This window comes from Tachyglossus aculeatus, chromosome 14 (genome assembly GCF_015852505.1).
Source record: "Tachyglossus aculeatus isolate mTacAcu1 chromosome 14, mTacAcu1.pri, whole genome shotgun sequence".
Taxonomy (NCBI): Eukaryota; Metazoa; Chordata; class Mammalia; order Monotremata; family Tachyglossidae; genus Tachyglossus; species Tachyglossus aculeatus.
This window is the reverse complement of record NC_052079.1, coordinates 13156195-13181598: the sequence shown is the minus strand read 5'-3', so window position 1 is coordinate 13181598 and position 25404 is coordinate 13156195. Positions and strand designations below refer to the sequence as shown.

The window sequence follows — 25404 nt, the reverse complement described above, 5'->3', positions numbered from 1 at the left end:
AGGGGAAATTTAGAATGAGTTCCTAACAGTTTAAGCCTAATATAAGGAAATTGGAAATGGATCTTCTGACTCAAACAAAATCAGGTTTAAGGAAGAATCTGTGTTCCCACATTGATTATAATGATGTTCATAATTCTTAGATTCAGTGACCAAAAGTGACTATTCAAACATATCCTACCCAGATCAGTGGATCTCCTATATCTTAGACCTCCGTCAAGTAGATGAATAAAAAGGAACAGAGAAAAGCAACACCAAAATTATTAGATGGTTTAGAAGTAAAATCCCTACTTAATGCGGCATCATGATATGTCTGAGTCTTCTAAATTCTTCAACATTTCTCAGTGCCTTAATTGTTTGGAAAATATCACTGTTTGGAAAATATCACAAGAAACTTAGCAACAGCCTTTCTGGCTCGGCAAAGGCAGCTAAGTAGCAGAGAGGGAGATATCCCCCAAGAGGAGGAACCAAGCTACCCTGGATTCCTTTGAAAATCAAGACGGGCAGACACTGGAAGAATGTCAGCTCCCTGTTCCAGGAAGTACAGGTAGAAGAGACCCCAGAAGCTGTTGGTAGAGACATATTTTGGATTACAGGTGGCATTTGGTATCCTTCTTTCAAATTCACTCATCTCTAAAATATTCCAGTGGATACAGTGCCCTGCATAAGGGTGTGATCAACCAATCCAAAGTTATTTCAGTGTTACTTGGCTTCTTATTTGTGATTCCCGGACATCGGGGCTAATAATAATTTGCATAGTGTCAAGAAGTTTGCTCCAAAACTATCCTATTACAGTGAGCAATTAACTTAAGCAACTGAAAACTCAGTTGTTCCTTTTCTGACTTGCCTCTGGACTCCAGAATACCATCGGTTCAATCATACTATGCCAAAACACACAGATTTCAACAATAATACCCGCAGCTGGGAATAAATCAAAGCAGTTTGATCACTGATTAAGTGCTATTGAAATCTGGTTACAAGACAACATGAAGCAAAGGACGGATTTCACTTTCGAAGATTAACGAAGAGTCTGAAAAAAGCAGCACGGTAATTGAAACGAAAATCTTTGAAACTCTGAGGAAAAATTCCCCAGTAACATGAGTCACTTAGCATTTATTAGCTCATTCTCAGGCCCATGTGGGGTTGCACTTAGGGTTTGTAGCTGTTTGGGGCCCAGTGAGGTTGAGTCATTCTGTGGTACTTTAGGATCATGTACTTTTGACTTTGTCCTTTGGAACTGCCTGGCAAAATCAACTCAGGTTCCGGTGTGTCATTCTGCAACTGTGTTAGTGGAATGTAGATGAGGAAACAGCATCAGTGCTGGGCCCAGGGCAGTGTCACATTTTCATCAGTGGACTGGATGGTGCCACAGAGCAATCATTCAACATATAGTTGATCTCAAGCTGAGTGGCAGGATTGTGGTTTCTGATACTTCTGGGGTACAAAATTTATTTATTTTGACCACTCTAGTATTTTTTTATATCTTTCTCCTCCATTAGACTATAAGCTCCTTATGGACAGGTAACGTGTCACTTCTTTATTCTGTTCTTCTCAAGTTGCATGTGCAGTGCACCACAGCAGGTGCGAACTCAATAAATGCTGCTGCTGCTGCTGCTGCTACTAAAACTGACATTTGGAGTACAGACCCCCATTTTTGTGGTTCCCACCACTTCAGCTGGCCTGGCTGGGGCTTGGCTCTGGGACTCTGCTAATCCACTGCCCAACGACTCAGCACCACTCTTTGCCAGTGTCTGGGACCGGGGACTTCTACAGTTATGTCAATCAATCAATTAATGATCAATTAATGGACTTTATCAAGTGTTTACTGTGTCCAGCACACTGTATCAAGAGGTTGGGAAAGTACAATACAATAGAGTTAGGGGACATGATCCCTACCTCCAGGGAGCTCAAAATCTACAGGGGGAAGCAGACATTAAACTTAGAATTAGACTTCGGGTTGACCGAGCCTGGAGGTGGGCACTTGTCCCCAGGCCCCTCTCAGTCACAAGTCTCCCCACTCCGACCCCTGACTCCAGCCTTGGACATGGCTCCAAGGGCATCATCCTGCTCTAGTTCAAGCCTTGAGTGCCTTTCCCCGCAGGTGTTCTTCATTCATCCTCAGCCCGGGACATAGTTGCTCCTCTCTGCCTCTCTGTCCTTGAACTTCTCCCATCCCAAGCTCCGCTTTGCCCTTCCCTGCCCCTACTGGCTTCAGGCTAGAAAGGTAAGGTCTGCTCTGAGTGGGAGACAGAGGGGAGGCATCTGTGTGCCTGTCATCATGGGCAGCATTACTCAGTAAGACGAGGGGAGGCAGGGAGGATGATGAGTGGGGGAGAGTGTCAGAATTGAGCATGGCAGTGCCCTGACCCCTCACATCTTCCCCCAACCCCCATTCTCTGGAAACTCTGCTGGCGGCTGACATTTCTGGCAGGTGAGGCTATGTTACGATCTTAATTAATTAATTATGGTATTTGTTAAGTGCTTACTATCTGCCAGGCACTCTAAGAAGCGCTGGGGTTATATAAGCAAATTGGGTTGGACATAGTCCCTGTCCTGCGGAGGGCTCACAGCCACAATCCCCATTTTACAGATGAAGGAACTGAGGCACAGACAAGTCAAGTGATTTGCCCAAGGCCACACAACGGACAAGTGACAGATTCAGGATTAGAACCCATGACCTTCTGATTCCCAGGCCCATGCTCTATCCACTATGCCCTGCTGCTTCCTGTATTTGACAGACCAACACTTTCCCCACCTTCAAAGCCCTTCTAAATCCACATCCCTCCAGGATGCCTCCCCTGCTTAACCTCATTTCCCCACCCTATTCTCCTTCCCTTCGGTGTCACCTATCTCAATCAATCAATTGTATTTATTGATCACTTACTGCATGTGGAACACAGTGTACTAAGCACTTGAGAGAATGCAATATAACCAAGTTGGTAGACATGTTCCCTGCCCAAAAGGAGTTTGCAGTTTAGAGGGGGAGATAAACATTAAAACTAATTACGGACACGTACATAACAGCTCTGGAGTTGAGGGTGGGGTGAATAAAGGGTACAAATCCAAGTGCAAGGGTGACACACAGGAGAGAGGGAGTAGAGCAAATGAAGGCTTAGTCAGGGAAGGTCCCTCAGAGGAGATGTGATTTTGGTAGAGCTCTGAAGATGGGGAGAGTAGGGGTCTATAGGATACGAAGGGGTAGGTAGCTCAAGGCCAGAGGAATGATATAGGCGAGGGGTCAGTGGTGAGACAGATGAGATCAAAGTATAGAGAATACACTGGTGTTAGAGGAGCAAAGTGAGCACGCTGGGCTGTAGGAGGAAATTAGGGAGGTAAGATAGGAGGGAGCATAGTGATTGAGTGGTTGAAAGACAATGGTAAGGAGTTTCTGTTTGATGCAGCAGTGGATGGACAACCATCATGAGGAGTGGTGAAACGTGGACTGAACGGGTTTTTTTTTTTTTTTTTTTTTTTTTTTTTTAGAAAACTGATCCGGGCAGCAGAGTGAAATATGGAGTGGAGTGGGGAGAGACAGAAGGCAGGATGATCACCGAGACTGCTGATACAGTAATCAAGGTAGGATAGGATAAGTGCTTGTATATATATATGTGCTGAGGGGAGGTATTTACTTGGATCTCTACCACTTGCACACTCTGAAATTCACCCCACCCCGGCCCCAGATCATTTACATACATATTCTTAGACTCTGCTGGTTTCCTGATTGGTAATTGATTTTAATGTTTTTCTCCCCCTTTAGTCTATAAGCTCCTTGAGAGCAGGGATCATGCCTATCAACTCTACTGTACAGTCCTCTCCCAAGCGCTGAGCAGGTTGCCCTGCACACAGTAAGTGCTTAGTAAATAGCATTGATTGATCGATTGATTCCTTGTTGCAAGAGCCTGACAACCACTAGTGAGTGGCTGAGCGGCCGGGCTCCCCTTCCCCTGCATGCTAGAGCACTTCAGAGCTTAAATGAGGAGAGCCCACCTTCCTGCCTGGACTCCTTATCAAGCTGACCAAATTAGAAACTAAAACACAGAAACAAAAGCGGATCAAAACTTCCACTCCAGCTCTGATTGTGGATGTTAAAAAACAATAACAAAATCAATAAACTTGAAGTCCACGGTCTCTTGGGTAAAAAGCACAGAGGGATAGTTCTGCCCATTCCTGCACCCTGATCTTCACTTTCCACTGCCGCTCTGCTAACCTGTCTTCCCTCTCTGTTTAAATTTCTCCAGGTCCTAGGGGTGCTAACGAGTAAGTAAGAATTTCTTGGTAGCTTGGGCCACATCTGGCCTGCAAATGAGAACTCTAGGACAGGATATTAATGCACAGTTGCCAGAATTTCATCAGAGAAGGATATGTGGTTTTTGGATTAATTGCGAGAGGCGGTGGCATTGACCTCTCGATGCAGCCGATTTCTTACTCGCTACTGGACAGGTCGGGTGGTCAGTCCCCATGGACACTGGCAATGCCAAGGCAGAGGGAAGAAAATATGCATATCTATTCTGGAAACTGAATTGTTTTATAGTAGCAAGCCACACCACAGGTGGGGAGCGAATGTGCAGTAAAGCAAGGATGTGCAGAGAACTTTTAAATATCACTTTCGAATATCTGTGATGACCTTTCAGAGATGGATATTTGGGGCAAGAAGCATTTCTTGAAATTCTCACACCAGCAGCTCATTGCCGAGTAGCTGCCACAAACTACAAACAGTTGAAGGAACACCGGGGTTTGGAGGGGCTCCTAAAAAGAAGAAAACTGTGCCCGCACGTGCCTATAATTGTGAATAGGGTGACTTGGCATTTTCATCATACAGCACTTCCTCTCTGAAGAGCTGCGACTCTGGATCAAGAGATGGAAACTATGAACTTTTATCACTCCACATGGGGTCTCTGTGTGATACCCTGGCCAGTCTGGTCAGTGTTGTAGGGACTTTTCGGGATGACCTAGCATGAACATTCCCCTTTGGAGAGTGGCCTTTAACATACTGTTCTCTGCTTGGAATACCTAAAGCATCTTTGTTCACATAGTGCCAAGTATTCCATTGATGCTAAAAGTTGAATAACGATTGGTGGAAAGGATAACAGTAATGATATGTAAGGGTGGTGGAAGCTCCAAGAATGACTTCAGAGCTTGGCAAGGCTCCCTAATGGGTTTCATTCTCTTAGTGTTTGTTGACACTAACTACCATGATGGGGAGGTGAGTCTCCTTGCATCTTTTTTCCATCTCTCACCAGGAGGATGGGTGTCCAGAGGGGTAACCTTCCCACAGCTCCTTCAAGAGCCCTGGGAATGCTGTCATAGACGGAGTCTGCTACTGGATAGACAATAAGACTGACCAAGAAACGAATCACTGGCTATGATTCTCCCCGCCTCGTCTCCTCACCTATAGCCCAACTGTGAGCTCCTCATGAGCAGGGATCGTGTCTACCAACTTGATAGTACTATACACTTCCAAGTGCTTAGTATAGTTTTCTGCACACAGTATGTGCTCAGTTAATATTCATTCATTCAATCATATTTATTGAGTGCTTACTGTGTGCAGAGCACTGTACTAAGAGCTTGGGAAGTACAAGTTGGCAACATATAGAGACGGTCCCTACCCAACAGTGGGCTCACAGTCTAGAAGAATAATAATGATGATGACATTTATTAAGCGCTTACTATGTGCAAAGCACTGTTCTAAGCACTGGGAGGTTACAAGGTGATCGGGGTTGTCCCACGGGGGCTCACAGTCTTCATCCCCATTTGACAGATGAGGGAACTGAGGCCCAGAGAAGTGAAGTGACTTGCCCAAAGTCACACAGCAGACACGGGGCACAGCCGGGATTTGAACCCATGACCTCCGACTCCCAAGCCCGGGCTCTTTCCACTGAGCCACGCCGATCTGTAGCCACTCCGATCTGTACCACTGATAGATTTATTTTCACGAGGAAGGAGTTTGAGGAGCAAGTTCCTGCCCTTCAGGGGGCAATTAATCATAATTATTGAGCATTTACTGCATGCAGAGCACTGTACTAAGCACTTAGGAGAGTACACTTCATCAGAATTGGTAGACACATATCTTGCCACAAGGAGCTTACAGTCTAGAAAGGTCAATTGATAGGAATACATTAATAGAAATACATTACAGATAATGAATGTTTCCAGTGGGGCTGAGGGACGAGGTCTCTTGACACCACCTCAGCACTCATTTACCGGAGGTGGCAATGTTCCCTGTGAGCTGTGTCGGAGGACAAAATGTGCCAGCCCCACACTGAGTAGAGGGAGACCTGGTTTTACCCCTCTATTAAGACAGAGTTACTGTTCCCAGAAAGAGCACTCAAGACACTCGCTAGGTCATACACCCATTATGGATGGGCAGTCCCATGATCTCACAGGCACAATGCTGGGCAACTAAAGGGGTTACGCTGACCGCCACTGGAGGAGTGATTTCTTCATGTTACAGACCTGATACCAGAGAGCAAAACCAATCACTGTCTCTATTGAGCACTTACTCTGTGAAGAGCACTGTACTATGCACTTGGGAGAGTACAATCCAACTTCTGTTCTTGGTTCCCAGGTGCCTAGCTTGGGACTTGGCATGTAGCTTGGCACATAGGACAGCCCTCTGAACACTGCTGGCACCCAATTCATACTATTCATGGCGATGATCATTCCCTGGGAGAACTATTGACACTTTGGGTGGAGAATTCATATAAGGCTCCATTCAGGCAATTCTCACTTGAAGGCATTAAATGGTACCTGGCAGTCTGAAAGCTTTGAGGCAGATCTGGCATCTCTACAAAGAGGATTTAGCTCAGTCCACCATGCTCTGAACAATACAGCAACTTCAACTATCTCTGCTTTAACCTTAAACCCCGTGGCACATTCGGCCTTATACACACGTATGGATGGATGCGCATTCCATTCACGGAATCATTTCTCCTGTAACTGAGTGGTCCAAAGACAGAGAAATACCCAAGGGATGGATGCACATTCCATTCACGGAATCATTTCTCCTGTAACTGAGGAGTGGTCCAAAGACAGAGAAATACCCAAGGCAGCTCTGGAGAGCAGCAGAGCTGGAAAATCCAATACAGACCCCAAATGGGGATAAACAGAAGAATGGCTCAGCTGGGGCTTGGCTTCACTGACAAGTTACTCTGTCATCCTTATGCAAAGAAACCTGATTACAGTACTGTTTCAACACTGCCGTTATGGCACAACCTTGAGCATAGATCTTTCCAGACATTTCCTGCCAGCCATCCAAGGCCTGGCCTACCCTGGTCAAGCAGTCCTTGCGCTCTGGAGCAAAGGTTGACCTGAGCCTTCTGACTGCTAATTGGGGTCTGGATCCACGATAAGTTCAGATGTTGCCCTCATCTTTCGGAATCAGTTACAGCCCGACTTCAGACTCCTTCTCCTCCTCCCGATGCTAAGCAGCACAGGGGGTTTTGGGCTCCTTCTACAACTTGCCAATTGTTCACACAAGCAGCACACCACGTTCTGCCAGGGGAAATGGAACAGGAGTTTTCAGAGCTAGAAGGGAGCACTCTGGAAGCATTGCATACTGGCTGATCCATCTGAAAACCCTGCCAGAATCCAGAGACATTATTTATCATTTTTCAGAAGAAACAGAGAGCTGCCCATAGAACCGCCAATGCTAATGTGCCCCCGCTGATTTATTACTGGAGAAAAGCACCATTTTCCTCCCTACTGCAGGGCTCCTTTTCAGCTTACACCAGTTTGGGCGGTTCTGATGATTGCCTGTTGCTCGAGAGGAAGTTAACAATAGCTACACATCCTCCAAACCCAGAACGTAACCATAAACCATCCCCTCTCTGGCTGCCGAAGATCTTGCATTTGAAAGTCTGGTGAATGCAAAGATTCCTACCATTATAGATGTAATCCAGACAAGTAAAATCAATGGCACAGAGTACCTGTGTAATAAAGTAATTGCTTTAGCAATGCATATGATAATTGCATATCAACTGAATAATTCATTACTAAAATTATTGGTAATGAATGCCAATTTAGTGCGATTATCTCATGTGTGGGAATATGCTGATGTACAGTGATTTACAGTAAACTTTGAGGAAGAACATTTTATTTTTAGACAATTGCGTGTTCATTAAATAGGAAAAAAATGATGACAAAACAGGTTCCAATGATGCATCCAATTTGCAGAGAGAGAATTTCAACCACAAATGGCTTTTGGATGATATTGGCTATAGCCTATAAATCATATATAAATACATGTGTTTATGGGATATCAAGCAAAGCTGTCCAGCAGAGGGCTCCTTTGAAACAGAACATGAAAAATGAAACTGCCTTTCGATGTATAGCTAGGATGCTGATTTTGAAAACAATGCTTCGGCTTCTGCGAAGTTTATTTCAAAACCCGCTATGAGCTTTTCCAGGCATTCTGTCATAGACTTTAAGTGTATATAGATGTGTGCGTGCACACTTGTAAACATGCACAGACATCCGATTTTTCAATAATCCCCTCCAAATTATCATTTACTTTCTCTTTAACATGACTTTTACTCAAGTACTTCACCATTAAGTTCCCATTAGCTACCTGGCTTGCATATTTTTGAACATTTTAATAAAATGATATCCAGAAACTGCCAAAAGATTTTCACCTCAAGGTGACAAATGACACAATTCTAGACGCTTTAGCTGTTTCACCCTTCCCCTAGACGTGTGTGTTGGGGAAAAGGGCTTGGTGCTATTTTATGTTTACTCTATAAAGAATTCTTGTCAATACACCCATTGGTGCCAATATATCAATTAATCTTCCTCCTTTGAAGTATTTAGAATCATATATCTTTCTTGGAGAGGAACTGAATGATGCTTTAAAAGGATAAAACGATCCCCCTCCAAGAAGATTATCTACTGCATTCAGAGCTGAAATAATACTGCACAAAACTGATCAATACCTTTGAAAATAGATTGCTGAATGACTGCAGCTTTAGCATAAGGAAGGCAGCTGGCAGGGAAACTCAGAACGATGGAGTCTTTAATCAAAATTAATTATAAATCCAGAAAAATACAACAGTTACAGAAAATATCGAAGTCTGGATCTAGGTGTGATCATAGGGCTTCTAAATAACATTTAATCCACATTGACTCTTCCTTCAAAGACAGAGGTAGTGATAGTAAACCTTTGAAGTAACCAATACCCAAGTCTTTGTCATCCTTACCTTAGAACCTTTTCAATGTCAGGAGGCAACAGGCTCCACATTCAAAGATCAATGTTTAGAAATCAAAACTGACCAAAAAGCATCACCAATTTAGAATATGTAAAGGTCAGGATTTTTTTTAATTAGAAAAAAAAACAGTTTCCAACGAAACTTTAAATTTCGCATTGATTGCTTTAATTGTTCTACATATATATGTATGTTAATTGTTCTACATATATATTATTATTCTACATGTATAATATATATATATTATTCATTTATATATATTATATATTCATTATATATATATAAATGAAATAACGGGTCTCATTAGATAAGTGAAAAGTTGTTCAGAATTATCCTACACTGGGATTTAATGACATTAGAGACTGGAAAACAAAATTATTTGCTTGATGAACTATTACTTGCTATTGAGGACGAGCTTTCAATTGCCAAATATCTAGGCTATAAATTGACAAATATTTATCATGTTCAACCTAATCAGCAAGTGCTGTATCACTTAAAGAAACCTCAGCTGGAAATTGAATCACATTGGACTTGTGCATTTTGCCTGGGCATTTCAAATACATTCCTCTGTTTTCTTTCCTGATCTCTTCTTTATGACTGGGGTTGTTGGCGGGCTGGGAAAGGAGGTGTTTGTGGGGATGGAGGGAGGAGGACAGTGGAGAAGCAAGAGAGCATGGGAGAGAGGAGGAAGGGAGGTTGCCTGCAATCCTCCCTCTTAACCAGAATTGGCTGACGGTTGCACACTGCCATGGTCACACATCCAGCTGCTTCACTCCTCAGTATTTGGGCGCTCAAGCTGGGAACCTGCCAGGAAAGGCCATCACTCTTCCCACCAAACATCCAGGCATGTAGGAAGATTAATAATTTAATTTTCTGGGACAAGAAAGATGGAGACTGCCCAGTGGAGTTCCTGGGCTCCCTCAGGCACTCGCAGAGAAATAGACAGGTGATCCGACGGCAAGCCCACTGACCGAAAGACACTCCAGTAATGTCAGATGGCGGGGCTTTCCCCAGCCAGGGTGAGGCTAGGAAGGGCTGTTCATTGCTAAGGTGCTGTCACTTGCCAAAACCAGAGCAACAGAAGCATTAAAGGAGGCTACAGGCTGCTCTCGTACAAGGTCCCCCATAGTCTGAGTGACAAATAGGAAACATGCTTTTTCCGGAGAAATGTACTTAGACAAGGGAGCCCTTGTCTTTTCTGCTGTTCTGACCCAAACCCCTGAAAGACACTTAGGAATGTAAGCTCCTTGAGAGAAAGGATAACTAACTCTTTTGTACTTACCCAAGCACTTAGTTCAATTAATCAATTAATGCCATTTATTAAGCACTTTGTGCAGAACACTGTATTAAGAACTGTTGTACTCTCAAAAGTGCTTAGTACAGAGTTCTGTACAACTCTGTTGTACTCTCAATATGTTGCCAACTTGCATTTCCCAAGCGCTTAGTACAGTGCTCTGCACACAGTAAGTGCTCAATAAATATGACTGACTGACTGACTGAATGAATGAATGAATGATAGACATGATCCCTGCCCACAAGGATCTACAAGCTTGTAAGCTCTTTCCAAAAACTGGAAGCTCCTTATGGGTAGGGATCGCATCTACCAACTCCATCGCCTTGTACTTTGCAAGTGCCTTGTACAGTGCCCTGGTCAATAAAGCCACAATCATTGATTTACAGCAGTCTTCACTATGTGCTCAATAAATACTACTGATCTATCAGTGCCGAGACATCCAAGGAAGAGTCAGTCAATCATATTTACTGAGTGCAGAGCACTGTACAAAGCACTCAGGAGAGTACAATTTAACAATACAACAGACACATTCCCTGCCCACAGTGAGTTTACAGTCTAGAGGAAGAGACAGACATTAATGCGAATAAGTAAATTACAGATATGTACATAAGTGCTGTGGGGCTGGGAAGGGGTTGAATAAAGGGAGTAAGTCAGGGCAATGCAGAAGGGGCTGGGAGAAGAGGAAAGGAGGATTTAATCAAGGAACGCCTCTTGGAGGGGATGTGCCTTCAATAAGGCTTTGAAGTGGGGGAGGGTCCTTCAGGTTGCCTGGCTAACGAACAGCAGAAATCACCCAAGGGAACTGCTTAGAGCCCAACCCAGTCCCTGCTCTGCATTTTTCAAAGTAGTTCTTAGTAACTGCCTGCCAAATACAAGTCAAGTTAAGAATGACTGATTAATTGATAAAAAAAAAGAGTGCCAAGGTCTCTTGATTATTGTTTAGTCAGGGCACTAGCTAAGCGTATGCCATGTTTTTGACAGCAACATTAATATTAATGAGCATCCAAAAATCTATCATTTTATATTTCTTTAGAACAATTTGACGAAATGATTTCTGACAGCCTCTCCAGAACTTACTACTACTACTACTACTAATAATAATAATAATAATTGTGGTATTTGTTAAATTCTTTCTGCATGACAGAAACTGTACTAAGTGCTGGGGTGGATACAAGCAAATCGAGATGGGCATAGTCCCTGTCCCATATAGGGCTCACAGTTTCAATCCTCATTCTACAGATGAGGTAACTGAGGCACAGAGTAATGAAGTGACATGCCCAAGGTCACACAGCAGACAAGTGGCAGAGCCGGGATTAGAACCCATGACCTTCTGAGTCCCAGGCTGATGCTCTTACCACTGCCAAAGGGTCAATATTCTCTGGACACTTGAGCAAAACATTATGAGGTTTTGTGGTACCTCTGTCAGCAGCCTGCTTTGTTTGGAGACAATTTTCTAACAACACCGGAGAAATGCACTTGATTAGTCTTTGACATTCCAAAATATATTTCCTGGCACTTTGGGGATCGTCCAAGCCTGGATTGGATCGCCTTTGACTCTGTCTTTTCATCAAGCTAGTAGGAGCAGGCATAACTTTGCTACCACTTGGGCCTCCAAAGAGAGTTGGATAAACTGTCTGGTTCAATCAATCAGTGGTATATACTGAGCATTTGCTATGTACAGAGCACTGTATTAAGCACTTGGGAGACTACAATAGAGTTGGCAGACACCCTGCTTGCTCTTCTTTGTGTTCAATCTTTTGCTATGGCAATGGTGGAAATGATTTTGAAGGAACTGTCCAACTATGACTATTTACCCCAACAATGAAAAAAGGAGAGAAGTGACTTTGCTTTCAGTTCTGAAAACCTTGTTCAGTACTGGAACCAGTAGCTTCCACTGCACCAAAGGTTCAATCTCAAAATCATAATACTGACTGAGCAGAATGTGCTTTCCAGGTAGGACCATGAAAATCTGGCCAAAGCAACTTCGGAGTAAGGAGGGATTTGTAAGTACAGGATGCCTTGGAGAAATCCAGGGTATGTATTTGGGTGGGCATTGTACAGTGAGTGAGTGTGTGCAAGCATATGCACACATGCTCATACATGGTAGTGAGACTTGGATTTTTTTTTAGGAGGAAGCAAACAAGAAAAAAAATACTATTTGTGAATTTGCGGCTTGGATCTTGATTTTTTTAACAACAAAGTAATGTACCATGGAAACCCAGTTATTTAACACAGCACTTGACTACTCAGAGGACTGTTCAATGTTCTACTCCTGCCTGGCTTGTCACAATGACTGACATTTTCTAATATTGAGCTGGAAATAATATGGATATTTAATACTGCAGAGTTTACAACAAGTAGAAGCAAAGCACTATTGTTTATCAGCAATCCACTTCTGATGGCGTAAATCTATGTAGACATAATTATTGCTGAATGATGAGGCCTGATTTTCGCATTATGGGATAAACAAATCTGCAAAATATTCGCAATGTTTCATCTTGTGAGATTTGAAAGAAAATCACATAAAGCCAAATTCTTAAGTATTTCCTCAGCTCTCCACTTGAATTTTGACTAAAATTTACCTTTTAGATCTGTTATGCCCCTCATGAATTTTTTACAATATCCATCTGTGCATTACAATCTCTATTCTCCACGGCTCCACATTGTTTTGGCTAACTAACAGGCCCATATGTTGTCTTAATGTATTTCTGCAGAATGTTTGTGCTTTAAAACACACACACACACACACACACACACACACACACACACACACACACACAAAGAAACCACAGGGAAAACCCACAGGTCTAAATAAGCTATAAAGAGCATCCATATACAGTTAGACTGTCTTTACTGAGTCTGGAGACATTATGATTCTACTGCGACAAGCAACATTTGTCTTCATTTTGTCTGACTGTCCTCATGTGTTATTATTAGTGGCTGTCAGGCTGCAGCAGAAAAAAATAGCATCACTTGACTAGAAGTTGAATGCATAAATGCCATCCTACACATGTGGCTGTGGATGGGAAGTCTGTTTAAAAATACTCAAATGCAAAAATGCCAAGATAAGAACATTTAAAAATTTAAATCCTAACTTGGCAAATGTGAAAGAGAACAAGAACAATTATTTCTGACCCCCCAAAACAAGTGAAGGCTACTTAGTTACAAAGACATCTCAGAACCCCATTGCAAGGGGTTTGCTTTATCCCAACTGTAAGAAAACATACTTTTGAACTTTCACATCCAGAACTACACTTTTTAAGCATGACTGTTTGCTGCTCATAAAAGAAGCATGTAAATGTGTTTTGTGCCCATGATATTTTTCAACACGAGGCATTTTAAGCACTGCCAGCTATCAGTTCATTCTACAATTTTCACAAGAATGTCAGATGGGTGTCTTCCACTCAGCTTTCCACCATCTCTGAAGTTTATTCCTCCTTCTAATCAGGAAACAAACACAGCAAACTCCCAAGGCAACATGCCCTAGAGCCAGGTGGGAGTATTTTAATTATCCACAACTGATACTGGAGCAAATACAGAAGATGGGATTCAAGACTCTCCTCTAAAATGGTATTCATCATTATCTTTGCATTTCCCTCTCTGGAGAATTCTTCTCCTCCTCCTCATTTGCTCAGAGAAAGCTACAGTAACTTGGACTATGATCCTTTGGTGAAAGCCCCTTAAGAGAGAACTCCCACAAACACAAGCCGACTCACCTCTGTCTTCCTTTTCCGCTTCTCTCAGGAAATCACTTTGGAAGTACTTTCCAAAGCTTTTCTCTGTCGATAGGGAGTTTCGAATACTATTATTATGAGATTCTGACCTGGAATTTTAGTATGTCCAAAAAGTACAATTAAAGGCAATCAGGGAAAATTTAAGTTAAAATGTTACAGTGTACCAAAGAACATCCAGACACGTATTCTATTACCTATTATCACACTGTAGGTAAAGACCACATATCATTTAAGATTGTAAACAGGGTTCATGTCCACTAACTCTATTGAACTGTGCTCCCTCAGAGTGCTCAGTACCATACTTTTGTGCATAATAAACATTCAATAAGTACCACTAATGTATTACTATTCCCCCTCTACATCAAACAGAAACTCCTCACCATTGGCTTTAAAGCACTCAATCAGTTCTCCCCCTCCTAACTTGCCTCGTTGATTTCCTACTACTATCTAGCTTGCATGCTTCATTCCACCAACGCCAACATACTGTAATTCGAACGCAGGAATTTCACCGCTGAACCCTTGCCCACATCCTCCTTCTGGTCTGGCATTCCCTCCCCCTTCATATCTGACAGACCACCACTCTCCCCACCTTCAAAGCCTTATTAAAATCATATCTCCTCCAAAAGGCCTTCCCTAAGCCCTCATTTTCCCTTCTCCCTCTCCTTTGCTCTTTTCGATAGCTCAGCTGGTAGAGCGAAGGACTGTAGTAGACGTACTTAGACATCCTTAGGTCGCTGGTTCGATTCCGGCTCGAAGGACTTTTAGAGAAGCAGTGTGGCTCAGTGGAAAGAGCACGGGCTTTGGAGTCAGAGGTCATGGGTTTGAATCCTGCCTCTGCCACATGTCTGCTGTGTGACCTTGGGCAAGTCACTTAGCTTCTCGGAGCCTCAGTTGCCTCATCTGTAAAATGGGGATGATGACTGTGAGCCCCACGCAGGACAACCTGATCACTTTGTATCCCCCAGTGCTGAGAACAGTGCTTTGCACATAGTAAGCGCTTAACAATGCCATCATTATTATTATTATCTGTACCCTTTAAGCATCCCACCCTCAGTCCCACAACACTTAACAGAGAAGCAGTGGCTTAGTGGAAAGAGCATGGACTTGGGAGTTAGAGGTCATGCGTTCTGATCCCGGCTCCACCGCTTGTCAGCTGTGTGACTCTGGGCAAGTCACAACTTCTCTGTGCCTCAGTTACCTCATCTGTAACATGGGGATGGAGACTGTGAGCCCATGTGGGACAACCTGATTATCTTGTATCCTCCCGGTGCTTAGAACAGTGCTTGTCACATAGTAAGCGCTTAACAAATACCATCATTATCACTTTGTATATATTCATAATTTATTTAAGGTCTGTCTTCCCCTGCAGACTGTAAGCTTCTGGTAGGCAGGAAAGGTGTCTACCCATTCTGTTGTACTTTCCCAAGTGCTTAGTAGAGTGCTCAGCATACAGTAAGAAGTCAATAAATAACATTGGCAAATTAACTGATCTAAGCAAAACAATTCAGTCCATAAACATTCCTTAGAAGAAAAATCAATCAAGGGTATTTATTGAGCACTTGGTCTGTAAAGAGTACTCTACTAAGTACTTGGGAGTACACCAGTTAGTAGACAAATGTATGATCCACCACTACTGGGTTAAACGAGAAGCCCATTCAACCCAGTATTCTGCCAATTTTATATTTTATCGCTATGTCCAAATGGTTTGTGACAGTTGCTCACCTTGACATCCATCCTCATAGTTTCAGATAGAGCACCTAGTACAGTGGTCTGCACACAGTAAGTGCTCAATAAATACGATGGAATGAATAAATCTAAACATCCCTAACCTTTCTCTCCTCATCCCTATTGGGCTAATTTATCTGTATACTGAAAATCATCTGATTTAAGGATGAAACATGTTATGAATTCACTGGGAAGTTAAACAACAGTAGAATGGATGTGTCCATTCGGCAAATATATTTTAACCAAGTGGACATTTTTACAGCTCTAGCAGCCATCGAAACTTCATCCAGGTTTTTGCAAAAATTTCAGCCCACAAACAGTGAAGGCAGCAAAACTGTTCCAGTTTGAACTGAGTTATAGGGAAAAGTGAGTGAGAATAAGGAAGAGCTAGATTTATGGAAATGTTTGGCTCTTTAACTCCTATGTATATCTCCTACATCCCTTAAGTAGAATCTGGAAGCTCCAGAACAACCTGAGAAAAACTGAAAGTGGAAGAGGACTGAAGGTTAGAACATGATGGGCTGTCAGGGAGCCCTAATTCCAGGAGAGTACATATTAGTGGCCCTGGAGCATTCAAAGTATATCAACACAACAATGTCCCATTACTCCAAAATATCTGGAACTGTAGAATCAATTTCTAAATAAACAAGATAAATGCTGAAGAAAGGACATACCCACCAATACCAAAATGAGCTTTTGTGTTTGTAAACTGACAGTAAGGATGGGTCTGCTTGCTCTCCTGATGACAAGATCATTGGAGTGGACCAATAATGTGAATGGAGTGAAAGGTTTTCATTAATATTTCACAAAGCTGTAGTTTTATATGGGGTCTGGGTAGCCACAGCCCTCGTGATCTGTCCAGAATTTATGGATTTCTCTAAAGTCCTCAGGATCTAGATGGGATTAAGCCAATCTAACAGTAGAGCACAGACTTAAGATAAGGGCAGAAGGAGCTGCATTTGAACTATCTGAAATCAATCCAAGGGAACATACAAGAGAGTGATCACAATTTATATTGATTCCATCAATGGAAACGACCCTTGCCCAGCAGCGATGTGTATTTGTGGCTCTGGGGAAAGGGGATGCCCCCAGCATGGGGAGCTTGCCTGTGCCCACTGGAGCCTGTCTCCTCTGGTGGTTCCTTTCACGACCTCCGCTCAGGGCACCCTCTCAGAGACAACGAGCTAAAAGGCGTACCCATATAGGCCATTGTCCTCAGAGGCAGGGAAACAGTTCCTTGCTCCAAGAGAGAGATCTCAAGGGGCTGAAGTGCCAAATCTGACCAATTCCACTGCAGCAGTGCAGTCAGAAGGGAAGGGCAGCAGAGACAGCCAACTGCGTGGCTTAGTGGAAAGAACATGGGTTTAGGAGTCAGAGGACGTGAGTTCTCATCCCAGCTCCACCACTCATCTGCTGTGTGGCTTTGGGCAAGCCACTTAACTTCTCTGAGCCTCAGTTACCTCATCAGTAAAATGGGGATTAAGATTGTGAGCCCCACGTGGGACAACCTGATTACTTTGTATCTACTCAATCAATCAATCGTATTTATTGAGCGCTTACTGTGTGCAGAGCACTGTACTAAGCGCTTGGGAAGTACAAGTTGGCAACATATAGAGACAGTCCCTACCCAACAGTGGGCTCACAGTCTAGAAGGGGGAGACAGAACACAAAACCAAACATATTAACAAAATAAAATGAATAGAATAGATATGTACAAGTAAAATAAAATAATAAATATGTACAAACATATATACATATATACAGGTGCTGTGGGGAAGGGAAGGAGGTAAGACAGGGGGGATGGAGAGGGGGATGAGGGGGAGAGGTAGGAGGGGGCTCAGTCTGGGAAGGCCTCCTGGAGGAGGTGAGAACTTAGAACAATGCTTGGCACTTAGTAAGTGCTTAACAAATACCATCATTAAAGGGAATTCCCAAAGGAAAAAAAGCCACAGAAATTCATCCCTGAATTAGTCAACGGGGAAAAGTGACACTTGGCATTTTAGGAAAAATGTACTGAGCTGTTTAACCCTGGCAGATGTTTGTGATCCAGAAAGGCAGGCCATCTCTTAAGAGTTGGTGAGAAGAAGCATGAGCTAGTGGAAAGAGATCAGGCTTGGGGGTCAGAGGAACTGGGTTCTAATCTCAGCTCCACCATTAACCTGTTGTGTGACCTTGGGCAAGTCATGCAGCTTCTCTGTGCCTCAGTTTCTGTACAGTGGAGGTGAAATAACTGTTCTCCCTCCCTCATTGACCTTGGGCCCCATGTGGGGTAGGGACTGTGTCTGATATACCTATATTGTATCTGTCCCAGCACTTAGTAGGGTGCTTGGCACACGGTAAGCATTTAACAAATACCACAGTGATTACTATGAGTTTACCCTAACTTGCTTATTGTGTGACCTTAAGCCAGGAGGATTCTCCTCCACTAGACCACACTTCCACTGCATTGGCCTCAGCCCATTCCCCTGTTCTAGTGGGCTGGGGACCTGCGTCACTTTGGAGCCACTCATTACTCAGGACTCCTCCCTCACCCCGGTCTGACTCCAACCCAAAAGGATACGTAACGTTCCCACAGCTAGTGCATTTTCCATCATCTGTACCTTATTCCCATTTACTATGCATCTGTCCTCCTCCACTTAGAATATGAGCTCCTTGTGGGACAAGATTGGGTCTGGATTGTTTATTTTCTAGCTAGTCCAGCGCTCAGTCCATCATAAGGGCTTAAACACTACCATTATCATCATCATCATCATTATCATCATCATCAGTTCGAGCACAAGTAGCAAGCCACCGGAGCACAGCTACGGTCACTGAACCTTAAACCACCACAGAAAAAACTCCCTAGGAGGGATTTTCCCCCTTGTTATTTGGTTATTGTTCAGCCATCTCCAGCCTCAGCATCTCCTACACTGAAAAGGCCAACCAACATGTTTATACATTTCTACAAATGGGTTTCAGTTATGCTGTGATTTTGGCCAAACTCTGCCGGGCTGCTGCCAGAAGGGTAGAAAAACAAACCCAAACAAACCAGCCCTTGATAGGTTCTTGTGTTTAATTAACATATCTGCTCCAAACAAAGACTCCAAAGTGGCTGGTGTTTTCACATCAGTTCCCCCTCCCCTCTTTCCCTCCAACTCTGGCTCTGGTGGACTTTCTAATTCCATTTGACACTCCTAGAGAGTGCAGATTCACAGAGCCTTGGCCCTCAGCTGGCTTCCTGATACCCCATTCTTCATGGTCTTTTCTCCTTCCTCTGGGTCACGGAATGGATTACTCTTGAACTGCAATCAATCAATCGGATATTTGCTTCCTAGAGGACAGCTCAGCACACTGGCTACAGTTTCCTAATTTCTCACTTTCCAGCACTGCCAGAGAGTTGAACGAACCATCGTTTCCCATAAATGGGAGGCCGCACTAACCTACAACACACGGGAGGGCGCTTCACTCCGGGATTTCTTACCGCTCCTCTACATTCCGCCTCATGAAACAATGAAAGAGGGAGCCACAGCTTGGCCATTATGACTTCTCTGATGTGGTCATCCAACACTTTCTCTCAAACGGCATATGATAATGGAGTACGCGATTCCATCATGTTCTGGGAGACTTTGCTCTGAAATATCAACATTTCCCATTTCTCCCCTCCACCCCCACCTCTTTTTCTTTGTCTTCTACTGCCAGTTCTTCTCTTGATTTTACAGACCCTGCCAAATGTCAAACCCTCCACCTTCTCCCCTCAATAGCTGTTTTGGATGTGGTTGCTACAGTTTTAGAACGAATCATGATAACCATTTTTTTTCTTCATAGCTGAATGCTTTCAAGCCCAGTTCATCTCACATTATCACAGACTGCAGGGGCCTTTTATCCTTACCTAATCTGTTTGGTTTCATTGCTTCTGACAATGTACAAGCGTTTGAGCCAAAGAATGTAGTTTGGACATAAGTGAAGACTTTCTTAGCCATAAGAATAATGGTGGCATCCAGTTACGCATTTACTGTAGCCAAATTCTGTACTAAGCTTTAGGTAGATACAATATATTCTGGTCAAGCCCAGTCCCTGTCCCAGATGGGGTTCACAGCCTAACGAGGAGGTAGAACAGGTATTAAATCCCCATTTTACAGCTAAGGAAACTGAGGCACAGATGACTTGCTCAAAGGCACACAGCAGCCAAATGACAGGGCCAGGACCAGAACCCAGTTGTCAGACTCCCAGCTCTGTGCTCTTTTCACTCGGCCGCGCTGCTTCCCAAAATATTTCATTCTTTTGACCCTTTCCCTATGCCTACCCCACAAGAAAAAAGGATCAGAAATCCTTAATTTCTTTATCATTAATTGGCAGACCACCTACATTCCTTTTCCCACCTATAATGCCCTATGAAAGCTATTACATTTTCCTTTGAGTATTGCCACATTTAGCAACATTACTTCTCCTCCTTCAGGTTCCTGTGTCCACTGGCCCCACTAACTCTTCTAGACCTTCAACTCCCTCCTAGAAACTTCTCTGTGCCCACCACTTCCTCCTCTTGCCCGACAGTCAACTTCTTTGACAAAAGTGTGACCTCCCCAAAATCTAGTCCTCACTCACCCACCTCCTTCTCACACCCAGATCTACTTTCTCATCCATCTTGTGCTCTCTGAAAGAGGAGATAAACGGCCTGATTTTGAAATCTACCTCCTCCTGGCCTCCGATCCCATCCCTTCCCACCTTCTAAAAACACTCACACCCACTACTCTTCAATTGCTCATTGTCAATCTGTCACCAAATCCTGACACTTCTTCCTCCCCAGTGGTTCCAGGATACACCCCTTTCTGTCCATTCAAAAGGCTACCATGTTGGTCCAGGCAGTTGTCATATCCTGTCATGACTATTGCATTAGTCTCCTTGTTGCTCTCCCCGCTTCTAGACTCTGCCCTCCATATTTCACTCTTCTTCCCAGTTCATCTTAAACTACATTTTGCACATTTCTCCCCACTCCTCAACAACCTCCAAAAGTTGCCTAGTCCTCTCGCATCAAACAGAAACTCTGATCATTTGTTTTAAGGCAAACAGTCAGCTCTCTTCCTCCTACTTAACCCATTCTCCTGCTATCCCCCAATTTGGTCTCTTTGTTTCTCTCAAGCTAACTCATTCACAGTGTTTCATTCTTTCCTCATCTTCAAAGCCCTTCTGAAATCACATCTCCTCCCTGGAGGCCTATCCTGATTAATTTCTAATCTCCCCACTTTATATCCTCCAACTTCAACATCAGCATTTTCACACCACCTAAGCACATCAGTGCTTATTACTCCCTGCAGCACTTAGATACATGTCTTTATACTCTATTTCTTTTATCTGTAATTTCACTGTCTCCCACACTAGATTGTAATCTCCTCAGGGGCAGGAATCATATCTACTCACTCTACTGGATTCTCCCAAACACCTAATATAGTCCTTTGCACACAGTAGAAGCTCCAACAGTTGTATTTATTGGACGCTTACTGTATGCTGAACACTAAATTAAGTGCTTGGAAGAGTATAATCCAACAGAGTTGGTAGATTCCTTCCCCACAACAAGCTCACAGTGTAGAGGGAGAGGACAGACAATAAGACATTAAGACAGACATTAAGACATTAAATTACAAATATGTACAGAAGTGCTGTGGGGCTGCAGGTGGAGTAAATATCAAGTGATAAGAGAGTATGAATCCAAGTGCATAGGCAATGTGGAAGGGAGAGGAGGAACAGGGGAAATTAGGGCTTAATTGGGAAAGGCCCCTTGGAGGAGATGTGATTTTAAGTTTCTGAAGAGGGGGAGAGTGGTGATCTGTCATATATGGCAGTGGAGGGAGTTCCCAGTCAGAGGGAGGACGTGGGCAAGGAATCAGAGCAAGATAGTTGAGATCATGGTACAGTGAGTAAATTGATGTTGGATAAGCAAAGTGTGTGGGCTGGATTGTAGTAAGAAATCAGCAAAGAAAGGTAGTAGGGGGTGAGCTGATTGAGTGTTTTAAAGCCGATGGAAAAGAGTTTCTGTTTGATGCGGAGGAGGATGGGAAATCACTGGAGGTTTTTGAGGAATGGGGAGAAGTGGATTGAAATTTTTTTTTAGAAAAATGATCCAGGTAGCAGAGTAAAGTATGGACTGGAGTAGGGAAAGACAGTGAGGAGATGGATGCGGTAGTCAAGGAGGGATAAGTGCTTGGAGCACCATAGCAGAAGTTTGTGTGGACAGGAAAGGATGGATTTTAATGATGCTGCGATGAGAGCACCCAGGATTTTGTGACAGGTTGAATATGTAGGTTGAATGAAAATGATGAGTGGAGGATAAAGCAAAGATTAAGGGCTTATAAAATAGGGAGGATAGTAGTGCTCTCTACAGTGATAGGAAATACAGGGAAAGTTCAGGTTTGGGTGGGAAGATGAGAGCAATTCTGTTTTAGCCATGTTTAGCTTGACACGTTGGGAGAACATCCAAGGAGAGATGTCCTAAAGGCAGGAGGAAATGTGAGATTGCAGAGAAGGAGGGAGGTCAAGGTTCTAGAGGTAAATTTTAGAATCAATACTTAAAAAAACCTACTGATAAATTATTGAGTCAGGTTACAAATACCTTCCCTTATATTATAAGCTCTCTTGAGGCAGGGACATTCTTTTTCACTTCATACATTTGTTTGTGGCCAAGTGCGCCACACAAATGCTTTGCATGCAGCAGATGGTCAATAAATGTAGCTACCTACTGGTCTTCCTCTCCATCTGACAAAGTGCCCTGGACACTGTCACCCTTACACCAATGCCCTGTCGACAGTAATAAAAACATGAACTGCATTCATAATCCAAGAACACAAGAATATATCATAATTTAGCACCACCTCATATAAGGTGTTTGATGACCAATAAAGATTTGGATGTTAGCCAAGGACATTTGAATGTTCATGCAATTTGCTTGTAAAAAGAAGGATTGGTCATTTCCCAGAAAGGTGAATAGGACAAAGGAACAACGATAATTTTTTTTTCCCTCCTAGTTGTGTAAAACATCAAGGGCAAAATGATTTGGAGTTATTGAGATGAAGACAAGGCAAGAGTGGGGGATTAATATGATCACCTGACCAGATTTACAAATTTTTGTGACTAAGGATGATATTCCACTGAACCCAACATGTGAGCAATAAATTTAGATTACAGTTAGACACACTGGTCCATAGCATGAGGAAGACCCTGGGAGAAATTACCCTAGTAGCTAGGTAGTTTAAAAGAATCAGTCTTATTCTAATTATCATTATTAGTTCACAAACTGAGAAATTGGGGCAAAATCAATTTGCCTTATTAAACATATGTGGCAACAAGTTATGCTCCATGTTGCTAAATACACTACACAAGCAATATGGTGAATGAATGTGGCAGCAGAAAGCGTGACCTTGAGGTGTCCTACCTTTTGTGTGCATAAGTATGCATGTTTTTGGGTACTCTAGCCTTCGTTTTGCAAAACAAGCAAAAGGTAAAGTGACATTTTTGTTTGTTTATTTTCATGTTCACACAAAACTTAGGCAGTACATTTCAAGGGTCACACCTTCTTGCTAGGAATTTCATGATCATATTCAGAGAAAAAGAAAGGAGGAAGGCACATACCTGGACAGGAGGTGTAGGAAGGTCTCTGACTTCCTCCCAGAAAAAATACAGTTATTAGAGTGAGGCCCTCACTTATCCAGCTAAAGGGTTGTCTCTCCCTTCCCCTCCTCCTAGGATAACTAACCTGACAACATACGGATTTTTACGGGCTTGTAAAATGAAAGTACAAAGATAAATGAAAGGAAGACAAGAACCCTTACCATGCAAAATCAGTCAATGGCATTTCAGCCTCTCCTGTATGCAAAGCACTGTATTAATAATAATCATATTTAAGTGCTTATTCTATCTTGAGCACTGTTCTAAGCACAGATTAATCAGGTCAGACACTGTCCCTGTCCCATATTAAGGTTTTCAATGTGTTTGGGAGAGCCCACTAACATAAACATACAAGAAAGGGAGAAAGCTAGGATATGTCTTCTTAATTATCTTCAACTAGGTGAGGAATTATTGTAGAGAGGAAAGTGAATAAACCTAGTCTAAAAAAATAGATTTCTATTGTAGCAAAAATAACTTAGCCCAGCCATGGAAAGAACTTCCAATGGTAAGACAAAACACACTGTAATAGGACTCAGAGGTTATTCTCTGCAAGTTTGTCTAGTCCTGTGATCCACTTAATCGCTCCAGAGAGGAGCAAAGTGTTGGAGTGGAATCCGCTGGTAATGGTGGTGGGGTGGAGAAGCCCCATATTTTGCCTTTAGAATCTTTACCTCCTGAATCTCAGCAGGGATTAGATGGCAGGGATGAAGCAGGTTCTGTTCAAGTGGACAAGCCCATTAACAGACCATCTGAACTCTCATTCTGTACTGTAATTCCAGTGGGACCATGTGTTTGTTGGGGGATTCAATGGTGAATTGTTAGGCTAACAACTTATTAGGCAGGTCTGTCTTTTTAAGTACTCTTTCTAGGCCTGTTATTGTTCTCATGGCCAGATGAAGAAATAGCTGGGAAATAAGCAGGCTCAGGGAAACCGTATCAGGGCTAAGCCTTGAGGAGCTCTGTTCCCCACCCCCCAGACGACCCCACTTATCCAGAAGTGTGTTAACGTTTGCTCTTTCTTACAAACTGCTGGGACCCAGTTCTCTGCCATTTTCACAGTGGCAGGGTAAGTCACGGAAAAAACTACGCTGCGGCCTTCTGGGCAGGGAGGGCCAGAGCTGTACAGGCAATTAGCAGGCAGACAGCAGATTCACGAGTCGCGATTACACTGTAAAGAGTTTTGGTCCTGAAGTGTTTGATTCTCACTATGTCTTTCAGGGACAAACATGTGCCTGGAATCCACAATAGGGTAAGTGATGTGCTGTCTGATGGCCAATTTTTGAGTTTTGCCAGCTGCCTTTTGGGTACTTTCCCTCAGCCCTCTGGGGATGAATGGGAGCACAGGTTAAGGGACAATTCCAAAACCATGGTGCCATAGTTTTTGCTCAAAAGAGAAACCAATTTTGGTGTACCTTGGTGGCCTAGATTCCTCCCTGAGACTATTTTAGTCTCTTTTATGCGGTTGAATCCCAATGGGCCCCTAAACCTAAACAAACATCTTTCCTTTCTAGGGAGACACGTGGCATGAGCATCCACAGAAGACTGGATTTCTGATAAGATATCCAGAATAATTGGGGGGATGCTGGAGGAGAAGAGCGGATTCTGAAACAACTTTGTCTGTGGAACTTATTAGTGAGTAGCTTCTGAAAGGGAGAGCGAAGCTACTCACTCCATCTTTGCTTTTTTCACTACCCAGAAAATCTACCACCCCTTGCAGATTATGCAAAACGGCAACTGTTTTAATCATCATCAACAGTACTTATTGGTTTTCGTGAAGATACTTCTCAGTGTATCTTCACATAAAAATCTACAAAAAAAAAAT

At 43.1% G+C, this 25404-nt stretch overlaps 1 protein-coding gene and 1 non-coding gene across 4 annotated transcripts in view; one reads left to right on the top strand and one right to left on the bottom strand.

Moving 5' to 3' along the window:
* Nucleotides 1-25404, bottom strand: part of NPAS3 (neuronal PAS domain protein 3) — a 686751-nt gene that overhangs the window by 272660 nt on the left and 388687 nt on the right. The gene's annotated exons all lie outside the window — the stretch shown is intronic.
* TRNAY-GUA lies at nt 14892-14980 on the top strand. The gene is given in 2 exon segments: nt 14892-14929; nt 14945-14980. It is a non-coding gene; the product is annotated as a tRNA-Tyr (tRNA).